Raw genomic sequence first — 23,082 nt, 5'->3', positions numbered from 1 at the left:
TAAACTAAATTATAAGAACTCTCTTGAGCATCTATCAAAGGTTCAGCCATCGTCAAAGGAAAAGGAAAGCATTTCAAGTGATTTTCTAAAATGTTTTGTCTGCCAAACAGCAAGTCCTTCATGTACTTTTTGCCTTTTGAAGATGAGAAAGAGAGAGAGAGCTGTAAACAGTTGTTTATGTCAGTGCCTTTCAAACTGCCTGGTGGTGGTGGGATGAATTGGGAGATTGGGATTGACATATATACACTAGTATGAATAAAATAGATAACTAAGAAGAACCAGCTGTATAATAAATAAATAAATAAAATTCAAATAAATAAATAAGTAAACTGCCTGGTCATAAAATATTCTCTTTGAGAGAAGGATGATCCCTTTGTGTCCCGTAGATCAACTGCTTAATTCTGAGAGTTGGAGGACGCAGATTAAGTATGCGGATTCCACTGGTGCTTGCATTTGTACTAAATATCAGCTCCATACCATTTAAGTGCATTGAGGTATGAAATGTACTGAATTCCATCTTGTGGGCAGTGCCCTGGCTAAAGTAGTCCATTTCGATTTAACAATTTCAGTGCATTAGTGACCTGAAAGGCTTTGGAGGAGATTCACGTTCCATTTTCAGCAATTTAGGGAAGGCTGTGGGTTGTTTTATTAAAATACAAATTAAACAGCAGCCGTTGGAGCTCCCGTCCTTCTTGTGGGTAACCACCTGCTACAACATATTACCCTGACCCGCAGCAGTGGAAGCTGGAGAAACCCTGTGTTTGCCCTCCTGCTTATACCATTTTGTCAGTTATCATTTATTTATGCCAAATTCTGTTCCTGATAGGGGGAAGAGGAGAATCAATCTAGGCAATGCCAAGAAAAAAGGAAATGTGTGAAAATGGGAGAAAAAACAACAACAAAGAAAAGAGAGGGCGACTTTCAACCTTACATCTTTGCTAATCGAGTTGAGCCACACGATACTGTCTTGGAAAACATGATATTAGCAAGATTTCTGAAAACCAGCATTGGATGGATGAAGGCACAGCTTCCGAAGTAGAGAAACTTGGAGGAACATACTCACAGCTTTCCCCTTCTGGCTGATGGCTGTTGTGAAACTTGATGTAATGTGATTCCTGCCCCCTACACCCACCCACTCCACTCCCCAAATCAAACCTGTGGAGCCAGTGACATTTCCTCTAAGTACAAGTGGAGATTGTGGTTGCCAGGAAGGTGTCAATCACCGTGAACCATTCTTAATGATTTCATTAATGACTAATGAGCCTTCAGAAAGTTGGTATTAAAATAGACAAGGCTTCCTGAGCTTTGAAGACAGTATTTTACTGTTTAAAACACCCTGCTAAATAAAAGCAGGTGATTCTGGGGGTTTCAAATCATGATGATATTATCAATAACCTAAAAGAGAGAGAGAAAAAGACAGAAACAGACAGATGGACAGACAGCAATCTGCAAGACTCAATTGCCCACCTAAATTCTGTTTGCTTCAGTTAAATTCTTCATAAGAAACATGGGGCTGAAAGCTGTCACTAATTCTTGTCCAGCAATGCACCAGTTGACAGACGCTGGAGAACTGAATGAGAAAGGGTGGCTGCCTTCCACGAAGCTGGCGGAGGGCCGTGACAGAAGGCACCTTCCAGATCAAAGGGCTGCACACGTGAATATGACTATGGGGCCCCCTGCCTGCCAGGACCCATGTCCTGACATACAGTCTTCTCGAAAGTACCCATCCAACTTGTTTACAAAACCTGCCACACCTCATTCCCTCATTAGTAAATCAGGTTAATACTATTATTTCTAGGGCTGTGGAGAGTATGATGGCAAATCAACCTACAAAGGACCGTACAGATGTCCTAGCACTTGGTGTTAAGGGACCACGTCTTGGCATTGGCGAATATTCGTGGGACACACAGTCACTCTGCTCTATTAGCCCAGATGTCAGGTCAGCTCTTCGAGTGGGACCGGAAGATGCTCATGGGGCAGAAAAGATGCTCCAGGCACAGAGCAAAGCCTTGGGCAGTGAGATTTCATTTCCTATTGCTTAAGGAAATTCTCAAACTGTCCCGTGATACACTCCATATGGAGAAGAGTCGCTGGGGGTGTCACAGTGTCATGCAAGGGACCTGCCATAAACCAAAATGTCTTCAAAAATGCATATTTTATTACAAAAGTCATGCCAATTTTGTATTCTACTCCAAAACGTTTGTTTTAGTACATGAGTTAAAGAATGAGTTGCCCCAAATATTTGTATAACACTGAGTTTCCAGGAAGATGCTGCATATTTATGAGTAGCCTGGGGTTTGAGAAACACAAGCCTCAAGTTTCTAGTCTGCCTTCTGCCTGGCTTTCAGAGTCAGGTGAAACCTGGCCCCATCCCACCTGTGTAACTTCCTCCACCCTCATCCTCATGGACCACGATCCCATCACAGCCTCTCTGAGCATGCTCACTCCAGCCTCCTGGCCTCCCGGTGGCTGCCCCAGTATCTCCCTCGCACCCGCCTTCTCCCGTGAGATCTCAGCCATCCTCCAAGGTCCAGACGCATCTCTCCTTCCGTCACTTCTCCTGTCTGCCAGGACGCTTCAATTTTACCTTGCACCACACAAGTTCAAATTAGTTACATTCGTGTTTGTATTTTCATTATTGCTTCCATATAGCCATTTTCATATCTGCTACTACATGTTACGTTTATATGGTAGCCTTAACAAAACCCCCATGTCACCCCCAAATCCACAGTGATACCCACAGCAGTTAGGACAGTGCAGGCCAAACACTTAGAAATCCCAACAATGAACAGTTGATGACAATGTGAACAGATCAACTTCTTTCACAGCTGGAAGAAATGGACATCTGGTAACATCTAGCGCGAGGGTCATCCCGACCAGTTCAAAATGTTCAGGGGAGAGTGTAGCATCCCATCTCGGCCTCTTTGGCCATCCAAATGCATATCACACTTAGCATCAGTGGAAAGTAAAGAGCTGAAAGCATCATAATGACATCAGGACCAGATTTTCCCTCCTTCTACTCCCTTGTTCTTCCTCCAGCAAGAAGGGAGCCTGGGTAAGGCCAGAGAGGTTTCTTTTAGCATAAGAATGCATTTAAGTCACCAAGGAAAAGTGATAGACATTAGCAAGGAAACACTGGTCTGTCATGCAGACATATTTGAAGGGAGTACTTCCTATCAAGCTTATTTGCCTCCTTTGAAATGAAGAGAAGATCCTGGGGGGAAGGCAGGGGTAAAAAAACTGTGGGGAGTTGGGGTTGAAGAGGAAGATGAGGGATGGAACTCCTGGACTCTCATCCAACATGGTCACTGTTAGCGCTGAAAGGTGTCTGACGGAAAAAGCAAATTAGTGTTTTTGCACGATCCTCTGCATTCTATGTTTGGGATTGGCTGGTACTAAGAATGCCTTCAGGCTGGACTTGGGCTACACACCTTTCCAACTGCTGTGACATAACGAGCAGTTTCCACTGCAATGCAACAGAAGTAAAGAGCTGGTATAGCAATCCCCCCAAATTGTCAAGGAATTATGTTCATCAGTGCACTCTCTTAGGAGAGCATCACGTGCCTAGAAAAGGCAGCTCCCAAGGGAAACTTATTCTCCAAGGGTTACTGTATACCAGTCATCTTCCCCTTCTGTCTTAGAAGTCACCTTAATAAGCTGTGTATCTAAAAGTCTGAGATAAAAAATGGAAGGAGAAATTAATTACACATAACAATGGTGGGCTTTGGTTAACTAAGTGTCTAGCGTTCTTTAGACTTAAATAAAGACTCTTGAATCCCCTCACGCTCAGACTGCTGGAGGGTTTCTCCCCATCACCTGGACATCTATTCTGAGTTACTCTCCAGAAGATGGGTGTTCATTTCCTTTGTAACAACTCCCGAAATACCAACTTCCCTTGGTTTCTCCCCACCAGGACCCCCATTGGTCTGCTGGTAGAGCTCTGAGGCTTTTATCCTCTGTCTTGACAAAGGCTCTGGACAGCTCTTTTCAAAGGGAAGCCAATAAGATACCCTCAGGGTCCCACTAGCCACCAGCCCCCACCAAAATTGTCTCCTTTCTCCTCCATGAGAGATGGTTCTATTTACCACTGGCTTATTAATGGAAACAGATACTTTTTTTTTAACTTCATTTCATGATTATATGACAATCAGGTCTATTTTACACAAAGTCCCTTTACACGTGGGAAGAGTAGGGCATGACCAGTCATTGTCAATTCCCGCAGAGACCAGGGCAGAAGGCATGGGACAGATGAAGCGACAGTCTTGGCATGTGGACTGGAGGCGGTGCAGCTCTTCCAGGGATCTTAAGAAACAGGAAGACCCTCTCCTCTTGTTGAAATGGTTTAAATGAACGTCTCCCTGAAGGAGCGGCTGCCATGTTCCCTCAGACCTTTTTCTGATTTCTGATTTCTGATTTATCTTTTCTGATCCCCTCCTCCTTTCCACTCCTTCCTCTTTCTCTCTCTCTCTCTTTCCTTTTCTTATGGCTCCTGTTTTCTTTTTCAATTTTCAATATTAGACCCTCTTGATAAATATTCATAAAACTGTCATTTTCCTCTTGTAAGTTAAACTATACTGACCGTTGAGCCATTTCAAGCAAAGGAGATATGAAAATCTAACCAAATGGAATAACTAAAATCCCACCCCTTTGCCTAGATTGTCTAGAGAAGAGAAGAAGAACAGATGTTCAGTTTCAAAAGATTTTCGGCTACAAGTTGTTTGTGAGTGCAGAGTGACATAAAGGAATAGTAGGTGGGTCTATGGAACATTGTCTTGATTTTTCTCAGGAGTTGGTTTGGGGGGTTATTCTCAGGTAACCTCAGCAAATGACTCCTTGGTGCTGAAACATCAGTCCCATTTTGAAGCCTGTAGCATGAATGTCTGAGGGGGCTGGGTGACAGAGAGGAAGAAAAGAATGATGGAGCCAACATTTCAGCTTAAATCTTCTTAACATCAGTTTTATTGAAACAAAATGTCTGAGTGATGGAGTTTCAGAATCCAGCTCTGCTTTTTAGCTATTAAAGAACACTTAAGAATGGCTAAGCTTCCAGAGGAAAGCTTGGAAATGACACAAGCTCCTTAAGACAATCTCCATAGCCCAGGATATTGAAGGGCTGGAAGAGGATAAATATGCCAATGTATCTGCAGCAATATCACTGCTGTGACTAGGAGTGGCCTTTAATCTTTTTTTGCCAACTTTCAAGGCACTGCTGGGCTTCTGAGATCTACAGCTGCTATGAACTGGTGTTCTTTTCTTGGTCCTTCCTTCTTGACTCCATTGGGAGCAGCATTTGGCTAAGGAAATATGGGCCTTCTGCCCTTGTAACGGTCACGGTGCAATGACCTGGTCTGTGAGAATAAGAGCACAAATGTGGCAGATTCCTAAGTGGATGTTTTAATAAAGCTAATAATCAGCTGCACAGAAAGGCCCAGCTGGGATTCTCCATCTTGACTGATTAAGAAAATATTTCCTGAGGTTATGAAGTACATGCAGAGCTTCTCCAAAACTGGGAAAATTCTGCTGGACTCTTCACCCTGATACTAAAGGTCTTGAGAGGTGGGGGGCGGGAGGTAGTCATCAAGAGAAGTGTATCAAAGAGCCCTGACCAGTAGAACATTTTAAAAACTGAGATCAACAAAAAGAATGTTTACTGTTCAATACGTACCAATGATGGGAGATGGGGACTCTAAGAGCACAGCACCTGGTACCCACCAGGGTTCCATGAATATGGGTTGAAGAACGAATGAGGGGGTGAGTGAATTGTATCACTGGTTTAAACCTTTGGCTCATTTAACATGAACTTTCATTTCCTGGAGTAATGCATTGTATGTTTATAGGGGGAAATGATTTCCTTCCTTAACTTACATTTAAAGATTAGGAACGCCTCCTAACCATCACATCTTTGTAAGTTCCTGTGCACACAGGTGACAACACACACAAAGCTACTTTCAACTTTTCCAATTTATTTCCTCAGATCTCTTCACCAGGTTTGGAGGGGCTCCTAACGCTGCCTAATATCACCTCTGGGTAAAAGACTTTCTTAGGTCATCCTGGAAGGACCCCCTCACATCATTGCTAAACTTTTACTTTATTTTCATCTGATCGGTGTCAAGGCCATTGATGTTAAGAAGGCTTAGTGAGGAGTTGGAGTTTTAGGGAACTATCCTAAAATAGAATGTGTTTGTATTAGTCAGCTTGGGCTGCTGAAAGAAAATACCATAGACTGGGTGGCTTAAAAACAGTCATTCATTATGTCACAGTTCTGGAGGCTAGAAGTCCCAGATCAAGTTCTGGCAGGATCGAGTTCTGGGGAGGTTCTCTTCCTGATGTGCAGGTGGCCATCTACTCACTGTGTCCTCCTGTGGCAAAGAGGCAGGGCTGTCTGCTGCCTCTTCTTATAAGGGCACGAATCCTATCAGATCAGGGCCCCACCCCATGACCTCATTTTGCCTTCATTACTTCCAAAAAGGTCCTATCACCTACAGTCATGTTTGAATTGGGACTTCAACATCTAAATTTTAGGGAGACACAATTCAGTCTATAGTCATGATCTTTTATCTTATTGGAATAGTGTGAGTGTAATTCTTCCTGAAGATGGAGAAATGGAATGTATGGCATCCCAATATCTTATACTTCCAAGTTGTATTTGTGTGTGGCTTCTGGAAATTATCTTCCTTTCCTTTCCTCATATTTTAGTTTAGCTATCAGTTATGACTCTAAGCCAATCTCTAGCTTCTAACAGATGGTTTTTCTTCAGCCTCTCCTTTTTCTTCTTGCTGTCATCACCATTAAATTCACTAATTTTTAATATTCAAACATTTTTTAAAATGTAATAGGGCAAAAACCCTACTATTTGTACATTATGATACATGATGTCTGCACCATTTTTTGCAGTCTGCTGTATCCCTCCCTTTCATGGCCTCCAACTGCATCTTCAACCTTTGAAGCACCCTCCAGAATCCCAGGACTGCATACTTCCCCTTGAGTGACCTCCTCCTCTGAACCCTGGTGTGACTGGCCCTCCCAAGCCCTACAACCTGCCCCTTTTCCACGTGAGCAGACGTGCAGGATGACAGAACACCTCGTCCACCAGGAGATCTCTGTGCAAGAAAGTAGGTGCTCAATAAATGCTTATAGAAGGAATGACACGTCTGTTGGTCTGACCTAATGGCCACTCCCAGAGCAGGTTGAAAAAAAAAGTGTAACTAGTTGACCGACATTTGGCATGTTGTTTTTAACCTGGCAAGAGCTGAATTAGGAATCAGAGGATCTGGTGTCGATTCTCAGCTATGCCCTTTTCTATCAGAGCAAGAAACCTTGCCTGAGGTTTAGTTCCCATAACTTTAAAAGGTGTATCAATTCCTATCTTAAAACAATGTTAGGAGGATTATTACATGAGCTAATGTATCTGAATTCATAAGCAGAGTGCTGGATACAAAGCAGTTCTCAGTACATGTAATTTCAGCCTGTCACAGGAGAACAATGCATGACTTCTTGCTAATGTATTTATAGAAGTTTGCTGGACTGTTTACTACATTTTAGGTAAATTCTCTTTGATTGAAGTACACTGCTACAAAGTAAATTATGGTTCCTTCCTTATGAATTATAAAATAGCTCCTCTTAAAATGATTGCTTGAAAGGAATTTTGCAAGCCAAAGATAATAGTAATTTCCCTTTTAAAAAAGAATAACAGTATAAAAGAATATGTTAATCTTTTAAAACAATTCAAAAGACAGCGTTCAGGAACAACATATTAAAGAAATAAAACAATAAATACGGTTTAGCACTTTAAACAATTATCAAAGTTATTTTAATCTGACCTGATTTTATTCTCCCAAATATGAAACTTTATGTACATACTTGGTGTGTATCCATATATAGATATCGGCACAAAGGCTAGTGTGAGGCTTAATGTACAACAAGCATTTCCATTAAAGTAAAAAAGAAAATAAGTATATTTATTGTAACCATTTTTATTTAACATTGTTCTGGAGACACTAGCTTATACAACTATATGAAAGAAACAAGTATGAATTTTGAGGGAAAGAAAGTACAACCATTATTATGTGTGTGTGATATATAATCGTACGCTTAGAAAATAAAGTTACAAGTACTACAAAATTTTAAATGCATAAAGATGTCTGGTATATAATTAATATACCAAGCTAAATAATTTTTGTATAATTAAAAATTAGTTGGAAGATATAATGAAAATATAGTAAGAGTAAAGTTAAAATACTTGGGAATTTACATTAAAAATGTGTAACCTGTATGTGATTAAAATTTTTAAATGCATTAAGGGACACAAATGAACCATTTAATGAACAAAAGGCATGCCATGTTCTTGAGCAGAAATATGTAGTATCACAAAGATATCAATTCTCCCTAAGTTAATCTGTAAAATAATGTGCATAAAACCCACAGGACTTTTGGAAGGAGAGGGGCAAATAAACAAACAAGTTCCATTCTGTACAATAAAAAAATGAACAAGAAGGAAGAGTGAGAGTACGAGTGGTTTTCTTGTTTGTTTGTTGTTGTGTTTTGTTTGTTTTTTTGAGGACTTATCTGCTTTAAAAATTTTTGTTTAATTTTTTTTTAATTTTTAACTTTTTATTTTATGCTGGAGTACAGCTGATTAACAATGTTGTGATAGTTTCAGGTGCACAGCAAAGTGACTCAGCTATACATATACATGTGTCCATTCTCCCCCAGACTCCAGACTTCCCTGGAGGTCCAGTGGTTAAGACTCCAGCTTCCACTGCAATGGGCACAGGTTCGGGTTCGATCCCTGGCTGGGGAACTAAGATCCCACGTGCCGCATGGTGCTGCCAATAAATAAATAAAGAAAAATAAAAATAAAAGTTGAGCCCCCCAATGGATCATTGAAGACATCAAAGAGGAAATCAAAAAATACCTAGAGACAAATGAAAACAAAAACATGATGATCCAAAATCTGTGGGACACAGCAAAAGCAGTTCTAAGAGGGAAGTTTATAGAAATACAATCTTACCTCAGGAAACAAGAAAAACTACTATTAAAATATATTGTAAGCTATAAGAATTAAGAGAATGTTGTACTGTTTCTTGACTATACAGAATAATTAATGGCTCTAAATAGAAGTCCCGAAGTAGATTCGAATTTATATTATAAAGGCAGCATTTCAAATCAATGTAGTAAACATGGCTTATTTTATAAATGGTACTAGGATATCTCGGCTACTATCTGAAAAAAATAAAGTATAATCTTTAGTGCATATTTTACATGAAAGAAACTTCAGATGAATCAAAAATTTAAATGTAATAATGGGAATACTAAAAGTAGTCGAAGTATACTGTGAGGACATTTTGTATGACAGATTTTAATGGGGAGAGCCTTACTAAGTATGATAAAAAAATCCAAACACAAATAAAGAGAAAGATCCACACATTTGTTCACAACAATAAAAAAACTTCTGAACTGCCAACGGGGGTGGAGGGAGAGGGGAACAGGGGTGGTGAGAGGCACCCAGTAAACAAGATCAGAAGGCAAGTAACAAAATGGAAGTAAAATTTGTGAATAGTGGTACAGAGAGACAATGAATTGCCTTAGTATATAGAGATCTCTTGTAAATCAATAAGAGAAAAGACCAGTAACCGGTAGGAAAATGAGCAAAAGAGAAAAACAGAATATTTCTGCAAAGCCTCTTAAACATAAGGATGTTCAATACAACTGAGTCTGAATAGAAAAGAAAAATACAGCAGATATTTTTCATCTACCATAATCACACCTAGCCTAAAAGTGAAAAACGTTTGATAGGGTGTTGGCCATGGTGGGGAGAAACAGGTACCCCAATCTTTGTAATGCTCTAGAAATGTAAACAAAATGTCAACAAAATGTAAGACACGTCCTCTTTGTTCTCACAATTTCACTTCTAAGGATTTATATCCCAGATAGATCCCCTTATGTGTGAAATGATGTATGTACAAAGATATTTATCACAGTATTATTTGAAATAGCAAAAGAGAGGACGTGACCCAAATGTGCTAAATAAATTCTCGTACCTCCAGACAATGAAAGACAATGCAGCTATTTAAAAAGAAAGAGGCGACTGGATGGGACCTGAAGTGTTAGCAGCCCCCAAGGGATGCTGCAAAATATTAAAAGTAGGATGAAGGACGCCACAAATAGCAGAGAAGTGTGTAGTTATATATGGGCCTGTCCACAAATGGGATGCTCTGGGGCGCACATGGAGACCTGTTGGCAGTGAGCCCGAGGGAGGGGACCTGCTTGGCTTGAGCCAGGAGTGAGAGGGAGACCACTTTCTGAATCTGTAATATCCACATATTGTTTTAAAAAATAAATAATGTTTAAAGCCCTTGACTTTGTTCTTTTCTTTAATGCAATCTTGAAGGGAGAAAAGAGAGTTTAAAAGGCAAATAGTATTAGGGAGATATGGCCAGAGACCAGAAAAGTAAATGTTACCTATTCTGCTTCTCATCCACACAACTACATATTCAAAAAATAATATTTAAATGAGTTTTCTGCATAACAACTATATCCCTGTGACCGTAGGGAGATTGCCTCTCCTCTGCTGGCCTCAGTTCCTGCATTTTTATAATGAGATCATTGGACTGGATGCTCTGCAAGTTCCCTCCAGCTCCAGAATTCTATAAAACACTACCCTGATCTTTCCCTGAGGTCGTTTTATTAACTTGCTTCAACATTAGCCCACAAATTAGGGATTATTTGACTGCTGACTATTGCTTTATATATGTTAAATGTACATATGTACTATATATATACACAAATACACGTATATATTAGTGTAGGGGGTAAAAACATGGACTTTTCCTTGTTATTTAACCACTCTGAACCTCAGTTTCCATTTCAGCAAAATAGACATATTAACAGGTCCTAAATCACAGTGTTTTCAGAAGGGCTAAACACACATAAAGCATGTACCCACTGTCTGGCAAACAGTAGGAGCTCAACAAATGTTGTCCAATGGCAAGGCAGCCCTCGAGATACCAGCAGTCAGTACGTGGTGGGTATTATGATTATTGTTCATTTCTTTCAGGGGCAATCTGGAAGCCCAGAGGCAGAGGTTTGGAGGAATTTTAGGGGTCCACGCAACACACCCAGGAGGGAACAGCACAGGTCCCCTGAGTGGGGTTCAGGGAGCACCTCAGCAGTCCTGGATCTTCCTGCTCTCTCAGTTGGGAGGGTCTCAATGCTGGGCTTTGTGTTTTCAAAAGACGGCCCGGGCCTTCTTCAGAGAAGAGGAGGTGACAGACAGCATGACGATGGCTGATAAAGGTGTGGGATGATGGGCGGAGAGACAGCTTGTACCAGAAACATCAATACTCAACCAATGCCTGGCTGTGCTTCCTCACCTGTTTATTGATGACTAGGCTTTATCTGGTTTCAGGACTAGAGTAAAACACAACGATTCGAAATAGAGTCACAGATGTAGAAAACAAACTTATGGTTACCACGGGGGGGAAAGTGGGGAGGGGAGAGGGATAAATTGGGAGATTGGGATTGGGATTTACATATACACAACACTACCTATAAAATAGAGAGCTAATCAGGACGTCCTGTAGAGCACAGGGAACTCTACTCAGTACTCTGTAATGACCTGTATGGGAAAAGAATCTAAAAAAGAGTGGATTATATGTATTTGTATAACTGATTCACTTTGCTGTACACCTGGAACTAACACAACATTGTAAATCAACTATACTCCAATAAAAATAAAAAAACACACACACAAGGAGTCTCTAAAGATCTTATGTTTGGACCTGATTCCTAGATCTTCTTCTGGGAATTGGGGGTGGGAGGAGAGAGAGTAAAGGAAACAGTGGGGTTGGGGAGGGCATAGGGAAATGAGCGCTTCATGGTGGAAGCACTGAAGCACCACAAAAGGAGTTCCATTGATCCTGGAGAAATCCCCTCAAGTCCCCTCCAGGACTGTCGATTCAGCGTATCTGAAAAACACAGAGCAGATGGACGTCAGGACCCCGTTGGGATCCTGCAGCTCCATGACTGCGGCCCCAGCAGTTTTGAGGGCAAACAGCTCACTCCAGAGTATTGATCCAGCCACAGCAATGTGCAATCTGCTTAAAAAAAAAAAAAAAAAAGTCTGTTTGAGAAATAGACCCACAGACACAGAAAACAAAATTACGGTTACCGAAGGGGAAAGGGTGAGGGGAGGGATAAATTAGGAGTTAGGGATTAACAGAGACACACAGATATATGATATATGTAAAATAGATGAACAACAGGGTCCTACTGTAGAGCACAGGGAAATCTATTCAATATCTTGTAATAAACTATAATGAAAAAGAATCTGGAAAAGAATATATATATGTATGTATGTATACGTATGTATGTGTGTATGCATAACTGAATCACTTTGCTGTACACCTGAAACCACCAACGATGTAAATCAACCATTCTTCAATTTAAAAAAATAATAATAATTTAAAAATAATTTTAAAGTCTGTGTATATACAGCAACCCTACCCCGTCAAGCCGGGAAGACAAACAGCAGTAAGTGTAGACAGAGGCAGCCCACCACATTGTCCCCAGCACGCAACTCCAGACACGGCCAGAAGCCTTTTACTGCCTGAGAGTTTTAACACATGAGGGAGAAGCTTTTCAGCTCAATTAGCATTTAATGGTCCTGATGCTCAATCACAGGGATCAGCTGTGAAGTTACTAAAGCCATTACAAGGGCTGGAGTCATCGGTTGAGTTTGAAATGTCAGTGCCTTTCCCCTGACACCACCCCACCTCTTCCCACTGTCCCTCCCAATCAGAGGTCCTGATAATTTGGCAACTTTTCACAACAGCAGGGAGTCATCCTTCAGTCTTGGGATCAGGGACTTTGAAATACCCAGGGAGTCAATTACAGCTTGGCTCAGTCCCTGGGAAAATAAAGCAGCAGCCGAGAGGTGGAAGGAATTGGGGTCCTGGGCAACACGGGCATGTGAGTTCCGAGGCTCCTTCTCCCAGATGGTGCCTGCATCCCACCAAAGCTTCCGAGGAGACCACAGCCTGTAGGGCTAGAAAGAAGAGCCTGGGAAGACCCAGCTCAAGGTTGCTATAAGCAAAAGAGAATATGAATGGAGAATTGTCTAGAATTAGAGGAGGTTTGCAGGAATGTAACCCTTTGTATTCTAAAGATCTGAGAGTGAATTGGTAGGTAGGTAGGTAGGTAGGACCTTGGCTAGTTGTTAATCAACACCCATTGGCCCTTTCTCTTTGCTGCATCCAGATTCCCTTCTACAGCCCCCTTGCCTCTGGGTGGGTCCCTGTGACAAGCCCTGACCCATGGACCATGCGCAGAAGTGGCTCTGTCCTCTCTGGGCAGAAGAGGCGAAGAGTGTGCGTGCCTTCTCCAAGCTCCCTTCTTCCAGCGTGGGGCTCTGAGGACCTGAGGAAGGTGACGCCACAATACGGAAGGACCCTGAGACCCTCACATCTGCAAAGAACAGAGTCCCCCACTCCAACCCTAGCCAGTAAATCGAGCAAAAAATAAAACTTTAACCTGTATGGATGAAGAATGTCGCCTGCCCTATCAGTCAACAAAGAGTGTTGCAGCCATCGAGCCATCATCAGCCGTGGCAGCCATCCCCGATGGTGCACCCCACGCAGGGATTCAGGCTGGAGAAAAGCAGGATGCTGGCTCTAGATAGTTAAAATGCACATCAAAGGAATGATTCCAATGAACCTAGACTCCTGCCTCTTCCCATACATAGAAAATTGCTAAATTCATTAACTTGAGATGCTTGGTTTTTCTTTAATTAACAGTATCTTTTGATGTTCTGACTACCTGGCTGTTTTGGGTTTTTTTGTTTTGTTTTGTTGTTTTGTTTTTGCAAAAGTCCTATATGTCCTGGTTCCTCCCTTCCCTCTTCAGTGCAATCTCTCAGAGTGATCTGACACTGCCTCCCGGGCTTAGGTCCTCAGCAAGTCTGCCAGAAAAAAAATGATTCTCAACTTTTAGTTGTGCATTTTTTTCAGTCAACACCTGCTAAGCCACTGAGATTTTAGGTTGGTTGTTAGTACAGCTACCATCAATTATCCTGACTGACAAACTGACATAATCAGAATTACAAACAAAAATATCCATCATATATTATATATATTTATAAACAACAAAATAACTGAATTAACTGTCCAAAAAAGGGAGCTGGTTAAATAAAGGATGGTACACAATACAGCCATTAAGACACATGTTTTTAAAATGATGCTAATGACAAGGGGATACGATAAAAGTGAACTTATTTTTTTTTATACTGCAGAGTAGTAACCAAAAAGTAATTGTAAAATAATTTAAGTACTTTGCTTAGAGTCTTTGAAGGGGATTTATGGGGCACAGATTTTTTTTTTTTAATTCTCCCTTTCCCTTCTTATCACAGCACTTGCTCCCACACTTCCTTCTTCAAATATTCTTGCACAAAATCCCCGCCACTAGCCTATTTACCTCTAGCCTCCCCTTCCTTTTTTCCCCAATACTGTACCCCAAAACTAAAGGAGAGTCCATCATGCAGAAAGGGAAGAATATGTGGAAGGAGGGCAAGACTGCTAACAGTCATACATCAACGATGCTCACCCATAACCTCTGGCTAAAGGAACTCCATTTTTCTACGTCTTTCCAGAATCAGAATCTTGCTCACCTCTGGCCCAGACTCAAAGGGAGTTCTTGTCATCAGAGAAAAATTAAGGAGCTCTCCACTGCCTGTGAAAGTAACTGAGGATGCTTTCTGATACATTGCAGGCAGGGAGAGAGAGCATGCTTAGCTTAGTCAAGCCTCTTTCATGACATGGAAAGAAAAGAGGTCAAAGTTACATTCAAGTGAAGAATCAAAGAGTTCTTTGATTTTTGAAAGAAATCATTAATTGCATGACTCTTGATCAGACTGCATGTCTTATCAAATCTGGAGCTCATACTTGCACATGGATATATAATACAAGAGTCCCCACAAGATCACTCTTCCTCTGCAGCCCCGCGTTTTCCTAATCACTTTGGCTGGTGACAGTGGTTTTTTTCCTCTACATGGGCTGGATGGGTTGCGAACGGGTCACTTTGAAAAGAAGATGCCCTAACACCTGTCCATAAAAAAGGCAGAGTTCTGGTTACCTCAGCCCTCCCATCCATTCTGGGCACCCACTCAGGGCTCCAAAATGATCTTGTTGGCTGGGTCTTCACAGTAGATAAGTGTGAATTAAATGACAAAGCTCTGGGCTGCGTCAGACAGGGGCCAAATCACAGTGTCTGATAGGACAGGTATTTTGCCTGTTTTAAAATTTCTACACAATGGGGGATCCTTTTCTAGGCTGACCCATCTGGAAGTTGCTTTTCCCCCCAGGTGTCAAATTTAGCCTCAACAGAACATGGGCCTCAGAGATGCCACAATCAGAGACCCCAGAATGAGAAAAAGGAGAGTGCTGTAAACCTGGATCTCTAGGAGGACAAAAACAGGCATTTTGCAGACAGACAGCATGAAAGGAAACCACAGAAAATGACTCCACTTAAAACAGAAGTTTGGGGCTTCCCTGGTGGCGCAGTGGTTGAGAGTCCGCCTGCTGATGCAGGGGACACGGGTTCGTGTCCCGGTCCGGGAGGATCCCACATGCCCTGGAGTGGTTGGGCCCGTGAGCCATGGCCTCTGAGCCTGCGCGTCCGGAGCCTGTGCTCCGCAACGGGAGAGGCCACAACGGTGAGAGGCCCGCGTACCGCAAAAAACAAAACAAAACAAAACAGAAGTTTGAGCTACAACAGCTCCAGGGACTTGAATTCTCTCCAGTTAGTAAATACATAGTTTGCACCATCTTACCACAGAATAATCTGAGATAAGACGAGAGACAGGGTACTAAAGATCGACAAAACCTAGATTTTGAGTGAGGAGGACTCTGAAATGGGCAAGAATAGAGACATTTGCACTCAATACAAAAAGCTGAAAGTTTTGTCCACCCTTGCGAAGAAGGTGAGTATTAAGAACCTCAGGAAAAATGACTTAGAGTCTTCAATTAATCCTTTTGTTGTCTTAGTAAAAGTGGAGGGAGATAAACAACCTTAGTAAGTGTTAAGGATACTATCCGGATTATGGGTGTGTTTGGCAATGATATTATAACCATTCATGGAGTATTACAGTGGGCTGGTCATTGTCAAGGGCACTTTCAAATATTGTCCTGCTCTGTCCGAGGGCACCGCAGTGTAGATGTGATGAGTCCCACTTCACAGAACATAAACTGAGACTCAGAGAGGATATATGATGCTTTATAACACCAAATACAGAAAAATTTAAAGAAAAAAAATGTCCCATAGTCAAATCAGTACTGTTATTTTAATCACTTTTTCTGCACTTGTATTATTAAAATTTTAACAAAATGAAATACTCCATCTAGTACTTTGTGCCCTGCTTTTACACATCTTCCCACCATTAAATATTCTTGGAGAAAATCATTTTTAATGAATGAACTGTTTTCCATTCTTTTTTTAAAAACATCTTTATTGGAGTATAATTGCTTTACAATGGTATGTTAGTTTCTGCTGTATAACAAAGTGAATCAGCTATACATATACATATATCCTCATAACCCCTCCCTCTTGTGTCTCCCTCTCACCCTCCCTATCCCACCCCTCTAGGTGGTCACATAGTACAGAGCTGATCTCCCTGGGCTATGCGGCTGCTTCCCACTAGCTATCTATTTTACATTTGGTAGAGTATATATGTCCATGACACTCTCTCACTTCATCCCAGCTTCCCCTTCCCCCTCCCCATGTCCTCAAGTCCATTTTCTACGTCTGCGTCTTTATTTTCCATTCTTAAGTTGGGCCATCAGTTATTTAACCAATCTCCTATTGTGGGATTTTTAGTTACCTTCTAATATTTTTTCTATTACACTACTGGCTGAGATGAATATTCCTGACCATAAATCTTGTACATAAATTTGACTTTCACCTTAGGATAAGATCCTAAAAGCAAAATTACTGGCTCAAAATGTATGAACATTTTAAGGCTGTTGATACACAAATTGCCAAACTACCCTCCAGAAGGTTCGCACCAATTTCCATCCCCATGAGCAGCAACAGATGAAAACGGCCTTTTCCTTACATCCTTAGCAGCCAATTTTGTGCATTTTTAAAACTTTCTACCAATTAGATGAGCAAAAAAAAAAAAAAAAAAGATTTATAACTTGCATTTCTTGGTTAGGTAGTGAAGTTGAACATCGTTCCATATTTATTGGGGATAAGCTTCTGTCCTATTGTGAATGCCCTGTCACACCTTCCACCCGTTTATCTCTCACTGTGTTGGAAGATGCTGGGATGCAGAACCTTCTTCGGTGACTAGTGTGGTTCTGCTCCTGCTGGCACAGAGTCCTCTCTCAGTGGAAGATGGTTGCTCCTTAGTCCTGAGAAATGTCAGCACCCCTACCGCCTGCCATGGGCCTGGAAGTGGTGTCTCGGTGGCTCTGGAGGAATTAAGTTCAGGTCCCTGGATTTAGCAACCAGAACTGGAACTTCAGGACTAAATGACTCTGCAGTGTATCAGTTCTCATGAACTTGGCCTTCTTCCCCACCTTTTCACCCAGTGACTGAATCAGGCCAAGCTGCGGTGGAGACACAGCTTCATCTCTCTTCTCCCGGGAGTGGGACTGAAAAGCCAGTACAGAGCAGATCATCCCTGCAGACACCCGCTGGGTGACCCTGGGGCACAGCAGGAAGAAAGAAGGGTGATCATCCTCACCCTTCTTGGAGGGTGGAGCCACGTTCCAAAAAAAGATGCAGTAAGCACGAACCACACAACAACCCAGGTGAACTTGACCTCAGCAGTTGGAATGACTAACCCCTCCTTTCTGCAAGTCACTGCTCACCCGGTGCCTCTCTCCATTGGTGAGTGGGTCCTTCTGGCTTGAAATCACTACTGGTAATTTACCACAGCTGGTGGTTTACATTGTTTCCCCCACTAGAATGCCAAGTTCAGGGCATCCAGTTCCTCCCAGTGAAACCCTTTGTAGTTGCTATGGGTGAACGGATGAGTGAGTGATAAATGAACAAAACAATTTTCCCCTAGCACTCCCATGCTGTTTCTAAATGACAGATTTCCACAGCTCCCTCCCCCATACAACCACAGACTCCTTGAAGACATTTCTCTCTCTCCCCGTATGCCTGGCACAAAGCGGGATAAATGCTAATCAAGGGAATGAATGAACCAAACCTTATCTGGGCCACAATAACGCCTACTTGAGCTCATCTTTCTTGAAGTTCTTCCCTTAGGAGACGTGTAAAATGCAGCAGGATTCTCAACCCATTCTCCGTGGTCACTTCTGCTAGACGGAGCTTTGCAGTGTTCTGTGCCGGCTGGGGGCCGCTCGTGGAACGCTGTGTGACAGCTGCCTGCACAGGACTTCGGGGATAATGAAATGTCTGTCTTCCCAGCCTGACGCTGCTGAAAACCACGCTTCCCAGAGAAGGAGAGAGATCCAGCTGGTCCACACCTGCATACACATTTGTTGACGTGTGCAGATGACGGCAGGCTCTAGCAGGACCCACATCAGCCTAAATTCAAGAACTCGGGTGCCAGCCCTTGACAGCAGCTGAAGGGGGGTTTACAAGAGAGGCAACCTCGAACCATACCCTAGGCTGAATCAGAGACGCTGTCGGAAGAAATAGGCCGTTGTGTCACTTTAACGAAGAGTTTGGCCACGAGAAAAGTCCCACAGAGCCCAGCACTCCGGGAGAGGCCTCACTCACAGAGCAGGGCAAGTGTCCCAGGCAGGGTGCCCCGCGCCCAGCACCCTGTCAACCCAGCAGGAAGGTGCCTCCCCCTACGCCCCCAGACAACGGGAGCTCTGCCTTCCTGAATAATTGAGCTTCTCATCCAAAAGAGGTTCTCTTCCCACCCAAACATTAGAGCTTCTAAATATTTCAGGATCCCTGGGTTGTAGAGGGTCACTCACCACGCCCTTTGGATAAATGAAGCCAACGTCAGCTGCTTCTGGGATGGCCTTGAACAAAACCATCAAGATGGAAAAATCTCTGCTCCCACCCTTCCTCCCGTCACCCCCAGTCAAGCCTTTCCTGCTGCTTGCAGTGACCCGGCTGTTTTGTGAGCAGCTGAAGAACACCTGCTGTGCGTGCAGTTCTGTGGTCCCTGCAAAGATGAGGTGGGTGCGGGGGGCCCTCAACCATGCTGGCCTCTGCTGCCATCCCCAGGGCCCTTGATACAGGCTTCAGCACAACACAGCCAGCCTCAGGAGGCCCGTGGGACCACTGGGGCCCCGGCGGCGACCCCCTGGATGTTCCTGGGAACGCTCCCACAACTCCAAGGCGAGCCCTGACAACACCCAACTGCACCAAGCTGGTACTCCTTACCTTTTCCTGATTCCGTTCGCATCCCCCTCCTCATATGCATTCTCAAAGCTTCCAAGGGGGGTGACCCCACTTCTCTGCTACAACTCCACCCTGAAGGCAGCCCCCGCCTGACGGCATCGCCCGCCCCACCGGCAGTAGTTGCCCCTCCACGTGGACTGTCCGTTCCCGGGTCCCACGCCAGCCCGCCGAGGGGTGGAGACTCCAGGAGAACCACTGTCCGTTCGCACTGCCCCAGCATCACCACTGCCACTTGCGTCCACTCTGCATTTTCATCCTGTGTCCCCACCCCGGTCCCCTGCGTGGGTCCCTGGCTGCAGGTACACAGCCTGTGCAGAGACACAGCACAGCCACTAAGTCTGAGCCTTGCTGCTGACGTCTGTGCTCGGAGAGGCTGGAGGAAGCTGCTCCCCAGTCGGCTTCACCGCAGGGTCCTGGTACCCAGTCTGCCTCCATCAGGGAGGTGATGGGACCCCACGGAAGGATGCCCAGAAGCTCTCCCGGCCTGCGGGGTCTGGGGCTGTTAAGCTCTCTAATGCTGGGTCCTTCAGAGATAAAGTCTTCAGTCACCTGCCTGGGCACCCCATCCCCTCTGAAGATACAAACTAAACCTCCTCCAGGGGCTTGGCCTGGAGGGAGGGGCCGCCCAGGGCCAAAGCCCATCCCTCTCTCTTCCCACCTCTAGACCTGTGGGAAGGGGTCAGGCTAAACTTCCGGTGCCTCCTCTCTCAACCCCTCAAATGATAAGAGAAGAGGTATGTCTGTCCACCCTGCAGGGTCCTTACTCCGCCTGCCAGTAGGTGACATGGTCCTGGAGGTTCTTCTTAAACTGCCAGTCTCGCTGTCTTAGCCTCAGAGTTACATACGCCCAGGGAGGACCCCGGGTACACGGGCATCCCGTTACTCTACTCTTGAGCTTCAGGGTTAGCCGACAGCAGGGGACGACCCATTTCAGGGATTTCTCATTTCCAAGGGCTCTTGAATGCAGAAAGAGCCCTAAGAGTCAAAGGAATTTAGCTGCAGTGGTGAAGTTACAAGTCATCCGGCAAACACTTACAGCTGGAGGGCCAACTAAGCACCCCCTTAAATCTCACCACACAGACTCTGCTGATCCAGGCTAGGCCAGTGTGGTTCTCCTAAGGTTCCTTGTGATACTGATCATCTTGCTCTACCTCCCAGTTAAAGACACAGCCTTGGGGCTTTTCTGGTGGCGCAGTGGTTGAGAGTCCGCCTGCCGATTCAGGGGACGCGGGTTCGTGCCCCGGTCCGGAAAGATCCCACATGCCGCGGAGCGGCTGGGCCCGTGAGCCGTGGCCGCTGAGCCTGTGCCCCGCAACAGGAGGGGCCACAACAGTGAGAGGCCCGCGTACCACAAAAAAAAAAAAAAAAAAAAAAAAGACACAGCCTTAGGAAGATGGCTGGACCCAGACCATCAGGCAATCAATCATATTTACCCATCGACCTACCCTCTTCCTCCCTCCTTCCCTCACTTTGGAAGCTTTAGCGAAACATGTTTCAATTCCCACTTTAAAATGAAATCATTAGCCTCTAAATAATTAACCTTGCCTGGATAGGAGGGCAGGCAGTCCGCACACACACCTGTGCTGGTCGATCTGTCCAGTGAAAGGGAGAAGCAGAGTGTTCCCCAAGGGGCTTTCTCGGAGCTTCTGAGGCTGAAATGTGAGGATTGATGGGCGGTACACGTTAGGAAGTGAAAGAGAGAGACTCCAGCTGCAGGAGAGGAGGGGAGAGACTCTCCGTGCTCTTCCCAGGGGGTGAGCTGTCAGAGAGAGTGGCATTCCTCCCCCTCACGCCCATGAACCAGTAACACGGCACACGTCTCTGTGTCCTTTTCCTAACGATGAGTTATTTTTAAAAATATTTTAACTTTGTGTGTTGTTGTACAGGAGGGTCACTGAGTGATATATCTGAGACTAGGACCCCTAACTCCATGAATAGCAAAGTTAATATCGGATGCAGCCAGGAAGTTGCAAAGCCTCTTGGGACCCCAGGTACCCAAGATCACCGTGCACGGAAGATCCAGCTGCCCAGTTGCTGCTCATCCACCTGCAGGCTCCCCTGTCAGTGGCTTACGTAGCCTCCTGTCTGTATGTTCCCTGTTGCAACTCGTGGTGCTTGACTAACTGAGCCCGAAGCATTCTGAGCCTCTTCTGCTGGGTGCACAGAGCACGGATCCCAAGAGCTGCATCACCAAAATAGGATTCTAGGGTCGACAAAATGGGAAATCTTGCACAGTTTATCCTCTTTCTAAGGATCCACCGTACTTTTTGTTAGTAGAGCCTCTTAGATAACCTTTAAGAAAGACACCTGGTTTTCTTTCCAAACTCACTAAACTTTTCCCATAATGAAATTTTTATTAATCTCCTGCAGACTTGTGCTTCACAAAAACACTCAGGAAGTCTTTTCCAGAAGCGTATAGATCGCGTCTGCAACACTACTTCTTGTGTAAATGCAGCAGTGAACTTTGCATGACTGTTTCAAGGATGTTTAATTAAAGCCAAGGGCATGATTCCTAAAATGCAATTCAGTGAAGATAATTATACAAGGAAATAAACTAATATGGTTCAGTAATTGGCCTTCTGGTAGTCCAGGGAGAGGCATCTGTCTCTGAGTGCCTACAGGGGTGGACGGGGCGGGGGACCTTGGATGGTCACTTCTAAATGGCAGTCCTCTCCCGGACTTTGTAAGTACTAAACAGCCAACAATTCGAGGTTAGACTCTCAGAGGGAAATCAAATGCACTGTTATCTTGCTTTACTAATTGAGGATAGGATCTCTATGCTTTGGAGACGAGAAAAGCAAATGGCAGAGATGCCATCCAAGTAGGGAAATTGATGAGCTCATCAGTATTCTCACCTGAATGGAAGTCTCTATCCTGCTCTAGGACTGAGGCAGGGAGGGATTTGCCTGAGGTCAGATAGTGAGTTGGTAAGAGGAGGAAGTCACATCCAGTTCCCTGACTCTGTTCAGTGATTACTCACCCTACCAACCGCCCAAAGACCTCAGCTCTTCTTGAATATTTTGAACTGAGTTTTGGGCTTGTAAGGTACCCAGAAGTTTTTATGGTTTTGTTTTCTTTTTATTAAGTAGCTGGAAGTCTGAGATCACGGTTGACGCAGAACCAGAGGAAAGGGAAGGAAAAGAGGGGAAAGTAGATGAAGTGCGTCCTCCTGAACTCCTGCTATTTTGTTTTCAAACTTCACTTCTCCGTACTCTAACCATGAAAATACCGATGGTCATGGTGATGGCCGTGGCTGTGATTTACTGAGCACCCACTCTGTACTATGTCCCGTCTTAAGCAGGCTCTCTTGGTTCTCATGTTGGTTCTGTCTCATTTTTCTGACTTTTAAACCTTGGAATGTCCCACCCACTCCTCTTCTCTGTCTTCACACACGCCCTTGATGATCCCATGCAGCCCCAAGATGTTTAATGAACTACACACTGAAAATCGTATCCCAACCCTGGCCTCTCCCAGGGCCCCAGATGCTCACACGCCTCTGTCTACCCATCACCTCCACTTGGGTATCCAACAGACAACTGCTGCTTAATGTGCCTGAAGCCAAATTCTTGATTCCTGCACCCCACAACCAAAGGGTTCTCCTTTCACCCAGTTCTCCATTTCGATATGTGACAACTCCAGTTTACCCATCGTTCAGGACAAAATCTTTTTTTTATTGCAAAAGTGTTGTTTCTTTTTAAA

The sequence above is a fragment of the Mesoplodon mirus genome, assembly GCF_964341445.2.
Source record: "Mesoplodon mirus genome assembly, chromosome: 20".
Classification (NCBI taxonomy): domain Eukaryota; kingdom Metazoa; phylum Chordata; class Mammalia; order Artiodactyla; family Ziphiidae; genus Mesoplodon; species Mesoplodon mirus.
This window is presented reverse-complemented; position numbering follows the sequence as displayed.